This window comes from Tupaia chinensis, unplaced genomic scaffold, assembly GCF_000334495.1.
Source record: "Tupaia chinensis unplaced genomic scaffold, TupChi_1.0 Scaffold000495_1, whole genome shotgun sequence".
NCBI lineage: Eukaryota > Metazoa > Chordata > Mammalia > Scandentia > Tupaiidae > Tupaia > Tupaia belangeri.
In genome coordinates this window covers 1,012,432-1,018,589 of record NW_006160007.1, presented here as the reverse complement: position 1 = coordinate 1,018,589, position 6,158 = coordinate 1,012,432, and positions in this window count along the sequence as shown.

The window sequence follows — 6,158 nt, the reverse complement described above, 5'->3', positions numbered from 1 at the left end:
TTTTTTCCAACCTGTCCACACTGTGAAGGACCAAGGACAAAAGATTAAGTATGAAGAGGACCTTACAGAGCAATACTCAGAAGACCTTTATTCCATCCTTCGTTATTTCTTCAGGATGAATTCCTCCATTTAAATGGCATTAGAAAGGTTTTCTACATTTTTAGGCTATTTAATACATATTGCCAAATTGTTCTCAAGAATGATTATACCAGGCCAGCCCCATGGCCTAGTATTAGGGGAGGGAGATCCCATATGACTGACTGTGGTTCAAATGCCAGCCCTTTTGGTTTGAAAAACACACTGGGAAAAACACACTGGGTGGGACCAGCAGATAGCATAACAGTTATGTCACTGGACTTCCACATAGTTGACTGCAGGTTGAGTCCCAAATCAGCTGCTTAAAATTCATACTGGAGGAGAGGGGGTGTCAGGTGGCATGGTGATTAAGGGTGCTGGATTCTCACATGGCTGACCGCAGTTCAAGTCCCAGACCTGGTGGCTTGCTTTTTCACTTGCCCTCTCTCTCTTACTCTGCCCCTCTCTAGTCAAATTAAATACATAAATAAATAAATACAAGTTAAATAAAATAATTCTTTAAAAAAGCTAAAAAACAAAATAAAACCCTCATGTGTGCATGCATGCCCCAAATCCCAGGAAGACAATGGAAGAGAACGGATTGTGGCATGGCCATCCCCCCTAAGTGACAATTTGTTGCTTTCTATCTCTCTGTCTCTGCAGTGAGCTCATGTGCCCTGTAGAAAAAAAGAAAGAAAGAAAGAAAGAAAGAAAGAAAGAAAGAAAGAAAGAAAGAAAGAAAGAAAGAAGGAAAGACAGAGAGAAAGAAAAGAAAAAATCAGTGGGTGCACGGTGGGCACAAGTATGTGCATGCTCTAAATCTCAACAGGATGAAGAAATGTAGGAGAAGGGATTGCGATGTGATCCTGTCTGTTGGAGGGGTTCTTTCTTCTTTCTCCCACTGCCCATGTCTCCCTGTCTCTCTCTCTGATGAGAACACATGTCCTCTGGAACTTAAAAATATAGTGACATGGGTGCGCTGACAGGTGGCTTAGTGGTTAAGAGGCTGGATTTCCCACATGGGCAACTGCAGTTCAAGTCCTGGACCTGGTGGCTTGCTTTCTTACTCTCCTTCTCTCTCTGTGTCTCTCTCTGGCCAAATTCTAAAATAATAAAATAATAAAATTAAATCAATTTAAACAAAATTGGCCAACATGGAGGTTAAGGCACTAGATCCCACATGGCCAACCATGGTTCAAGTTCCAGAACCAGTGGCCTGAAAAACATACTGGGCCTGTGTGCATGTGTGCCCATAATCCCAAGTGGAGAATGGAGAAGGGATTGTGGCACGGCCATCCCCACTGGAGCGGGGGACAGTGATTTCTCATTTCTTCCCTCTCTCCATCTCTGTCAGTGTATGTGTGTCTCTCTCTGGAGACAGCACATGGACCCTATAGTAAAGATTGAAAGCAAACAAACAATGAAATCTTGTACTAGTTAGTACTTCCAGCAGCACATGAGAATGCCTACTTTCTGTATTTCTAGCAATCCTGGAAGTGGGGCCCACACAGTGGTGCAGCAGTAATATAACTAGACTCACATGGAAAAGTCCCTACTTCTTGTCCTAGGGTTCATGTGTATCTGTGTGTGCGTGTGTGTGTGTTTGTTATTGTTGTTGTTTTGAGAGGTTTTTGCTATAAGGCATGTGTGCTTGCCAGAGAGACAGAAAGAGACAGGGAGACAGAAAGCGAGAAATCACCCCCCAGGTAGGATGGCTACACCACAATCCCTTCTCCTCCGTTCTCCTCTCAGGATCTTGGGCATGCACACACACACACACACCTTGCGTGAGTTTAAGCCACCAGGTCCAGGACTTGAACCACAGTCAACTACATGGGAGTCTAGCGACATAGCCATTACACTAACTGCTGGTCCCCAGCATGTGTATCTGTGATTCAGGCTGGATGAGGCTAGGAGTGGATTGCAGCATGAAGACTTCCTTGGGGATACTTCTTTCTCTTTCTATTTTCTCAATGAAGAAATGAACTTAAAAAAAAAAAATAGGTGAGGACTAGAAAGTGTCACTGTGGTAAAACATGGGGATCTGCAACTTTCCCAGTTCCCATCCAGAGGCCTCTCTGAGTATACCCAGCACATGTGTCCATGATCTATGCTGGCTGCATCTGGGGTGGATCATAGCATCACGACTTTCTTAGGGGGACCAGCAGGTTGGTGGTTAAGGGCACTGGACTCCAACATGGTAGACCGTGGTTTGAGTCCCAGACCTGGCAACTTGGCTTTCTTACTTTCTCTTCCCCTCTGTCCTTCTCTGGTCAAACAATACCCCATACTGTTTCTTTCTCTCTGTCTCTGTTACTCATACAATAAACAAACAAAATTTTAATAAGGTATATGTATATGTATATATATATATTTATATATATTTATATGTATGTATAAATAATTTATTGTAAATAGGTGCTTGCGGTTTTAAAAAAATCAAGTGTTAGAGAAAGGTTTGTAATGAACAGGTACTGGCCCTCCTATTCCTCGCCAACTCCCAGTCCTACTGCCTAGAGATGGTGAATAAAGTTAAAAGCAGTTGATAGAAACAAGAGATGGAGAGGAAAAGATGGAGGAAAGGCCCCATCCTGAATGCTCACTGAAGCCAGGCAAGAGAAACAGGCGGCGTTACTTTTAATGGCATCTGTTCTTTGTCCCTTGGTGGTTTACCTCCCTAAAGAATACCTTTTTCTGCTAGTTGACACGGACACACATGATTTTTATACACCATTTACTTTCTGCTGGGTGAAATGAGGTTTTGATTGTATTACACCACCCACCTCCCCCTCCAGACCCTCTTTTTACACGGTCTTATTATCTTTCTGCTTATATTAAGCTCCTGCGTTTGCTGTGGCGGGGGGGGGTCTGACTGGCTATCATGTAACTGTTGGGGTTTCCTCCATCTCTTCCTGACCACATCTTGCTTTTGTCTACTGTTTCTTTTTCTTACCCTCTTTTTAAATTTCCCTTCTTTCCTTTTCTTTTTCTCTTGTTATTTTTTTCTCAATGATGAAGGTTGATAAAATCCGTTTATTATGTCCTGTAACCATCATAATTAGGGGTTCTGTGTTTTGTTCATAAGCTGATTCTAAAACTTAAAAAGCCAGTTATTCTGTCTACCCTGGGTACCTAAATGTTGTTAACTGAGGATCTAAGTGACATGTCGATTACATTTCCTTCTCTTTGATTCCAATGTTGAGATACTTGTCCCAGATAGAGGAGAATCTGCCTAGTGTCAAGGCCAAATGAATTTTATTTTCTTGTACTCTACTGATTTTTCAGTCATACACCACTTTACTTTGATCCATATTTGAGTCCTGTTTGTTGGGCATTTTTGCCTGGAATTTTATAGACTACCTGTTTTTTCTATCCTAAGAACCATGTCTCCATTTTTTCTGGTTTACTTATTTTGTTATTTTGACCATTTTCTTCATCTTAAGAAATTCTAATTTGGGCTTACTGCTTTCTAAGCTTCTTATAGGTCTAACACCCTGGGGTTTCTTGCTGGACTAGAGTTCAGTTCTTTTCTATCTTATTTGATTGTTTTTTTTTTTTCTTTTTATTTACTTAGTTTTTAAAATTTTATTTTATTTAATTTTAATTTTTTATTTTTTTTAATTTTGGACTGTGTTTTTTCATACTTATGTGTCTGGAGTACAACTCCAGAAAACTAACTTTCTTAGAAAAGGAGACAATTTACTTTTTAGAATTATTTATTTTATTTAATTTATTACTATTATTATTATTATTATTTGACTTTTGCTATAGGGCATGTGTGCTCACTGGAGAGAGAGAAAGACAGAGAAAGTGAGAAAGCAAGCCATCAGGTCCGGAACTTGACTGCGGTCAGATATTTGGGAGTTCAGTGCCTTAGCCACCACACAACCTGCTCGCCCCAGACAACCGACCTCCTTTTCTATAGCTAAAAATAATTTTATTTTGCCTCGATACTTGACTGATAAATCAGCATAATAGAAAATTTTAGATTCAATTGAATTTCTATTCCAGAACTCTGGAATTGCTGTTATATTTTAGTGTTACTCTTGCTGACAAATTCTGCACTGGCCTGATTGTAGCTTTTTAGGATCTCTGAACTACTCGGAGGTCTAGTTAAAGCATAGGTTGCTGGACTCCACTCCTAGAATTTCTGATTCTGATTTGGGACCAGAGATTTTGCGTTTCTGACGAGTTGTGAAATGATACTGTTGCTGCAGATCCAAGGACAGCATGTTGGAATATTGTACTAAGGCAATGCCTAAGAGTAGCCCAAGTTTCTTGTCTTAAAAACCTAGGTATATAGGGCCAGCAGGTGGCATGGAGGTTAAGACAGCTGGATCCCACATGGCCATCTTTGTGGTTTGAGTCCCAGACTCAGCAGTTTGAAAATCACACGAGGCACATGTGTGTATGTTTCCAAAATCCCAAGAGAAGAAGGGGTAGGCGGGGACAAGCAGGTGGCATGGTGGTTAAGGTGCTGGACACTCCCACATGGCCAGCCACGGTTCAAGTCCTGGACCTGGTGGCTTCCTTTCTCCCTTTCTCTCTCTCTCTCTGTCTCTCTCTGGTCAAATTAAAATAAATGAATGAATAAATAAAATTAAATAATAATATATATTTTTTTTTTTAAAAGAAAGGGTAGGAGAAGGACCATCCCCCTTGGGGTCATTTCTCACTTTCACTCTGTGTGTGTGTGTGTGTGTGCGTGTGTGTGTATGTCTCCAGCAAGCGCATACTCCCTATAGCAAAACTTAAAACAAACAAAAAGCACTATATTAATAGCACCTTACCAGTTGTTCTAAGGAATGAGCAGTTGTATTAAATTTTTTTATTGCCTTGGTGTCTGGAGCCATACTGACCAAGAATACACCCAAGAATACACTAAACTTCCTAGAGATAGACAGCTTGCCTGCAAGCAGATACTTGGTGTGGAAACCAACCCACTCAAACCCCCACCAGCTCCATCTGAAGGGCTGATGCAGTCCAGGCCACTGCATTAGGCTCTGGTGCTAAATCATTCCAGGACCACCTGCTGGACTGCTGGGGATCATGCGTGTAGCCTGGAGCCCACTGCAGTTATTAAAATCGTCTGATCCTACATCTGCTCGGCTCGCTTACCTTTCCTTATCTTCCATTCATCCCTCAGGAAGCACAATGAAGGTTTTTTTCTGGGGATTTCCCTTCACTCCCTCTGCCTCCCGACCAGCTCTGGTGCTTCTTCGTGGTGTGCATGGGTTGGTGTCCCCTCAGGCACTTCCATGTCTGTGCATCAGACCAGAGCCAATTAAACTAATCCTGGGTACACCACTAAATCATGATAGAATGCTTGTCAAGCACTTGCAGAGCCTCTCCTAGACCTTAGTTCAAGGGAGCCCAGAGAGGCATTTAAAGAAGGAGGTCAAAAGGTAGTCAGAATGATAACTGGGAGAGGTGAAGATGGCAGAGATGGGGAGATCATCTAGAAGGATCTGTGGGAGTCCCGAGTGAGTTCTTTGGGCCAGACTTGGGACGATGCAACTAGAAAGAGGCCTAGCTGCTCAATGCGAGGCACTAAACATGTTGGTGCTATCAAATGAATAGGATTTGGCGATTTGTGCTATCAAATGAATAGGATTTGGTGATTTGGTGCTATCAAATGAATAGGATTTGGCAATTTCCTTTAGAAGTTGGTGACGTATTTGTCTGAAATGCTTTGTAATGAGACTCTCTCTGCTTCAAAAGCCCCTTTCTTCACTTAGTGACTTCTCTGGTGGCAGCAGAAAAGCCCCATAGCTTGACTCTCGATCCAAATAAATGTCGTTTTGTGACGAGGCCAGAACTTTAAGGTAGCACGTCGGGGAGGATGTCCACAGTCAGATGGACCCTAGCGATTATATTCTTCAGTTCCACATTTTCTAAAGTGCATTCTGCATCTGGTGTTCAGCCAAACTGTCGTTTTTAATTGGGTGCTATCTGAGATACATTTTTGCATTTTGATAGGTTAGGAAATGACAGGTTAGCTAAAATTAAGGCACTTTATTTATTGTGGAGCTTCTCAGAGCCTTTAATATTTTAATGACATTTTGTTAATGGAGAATATAGTA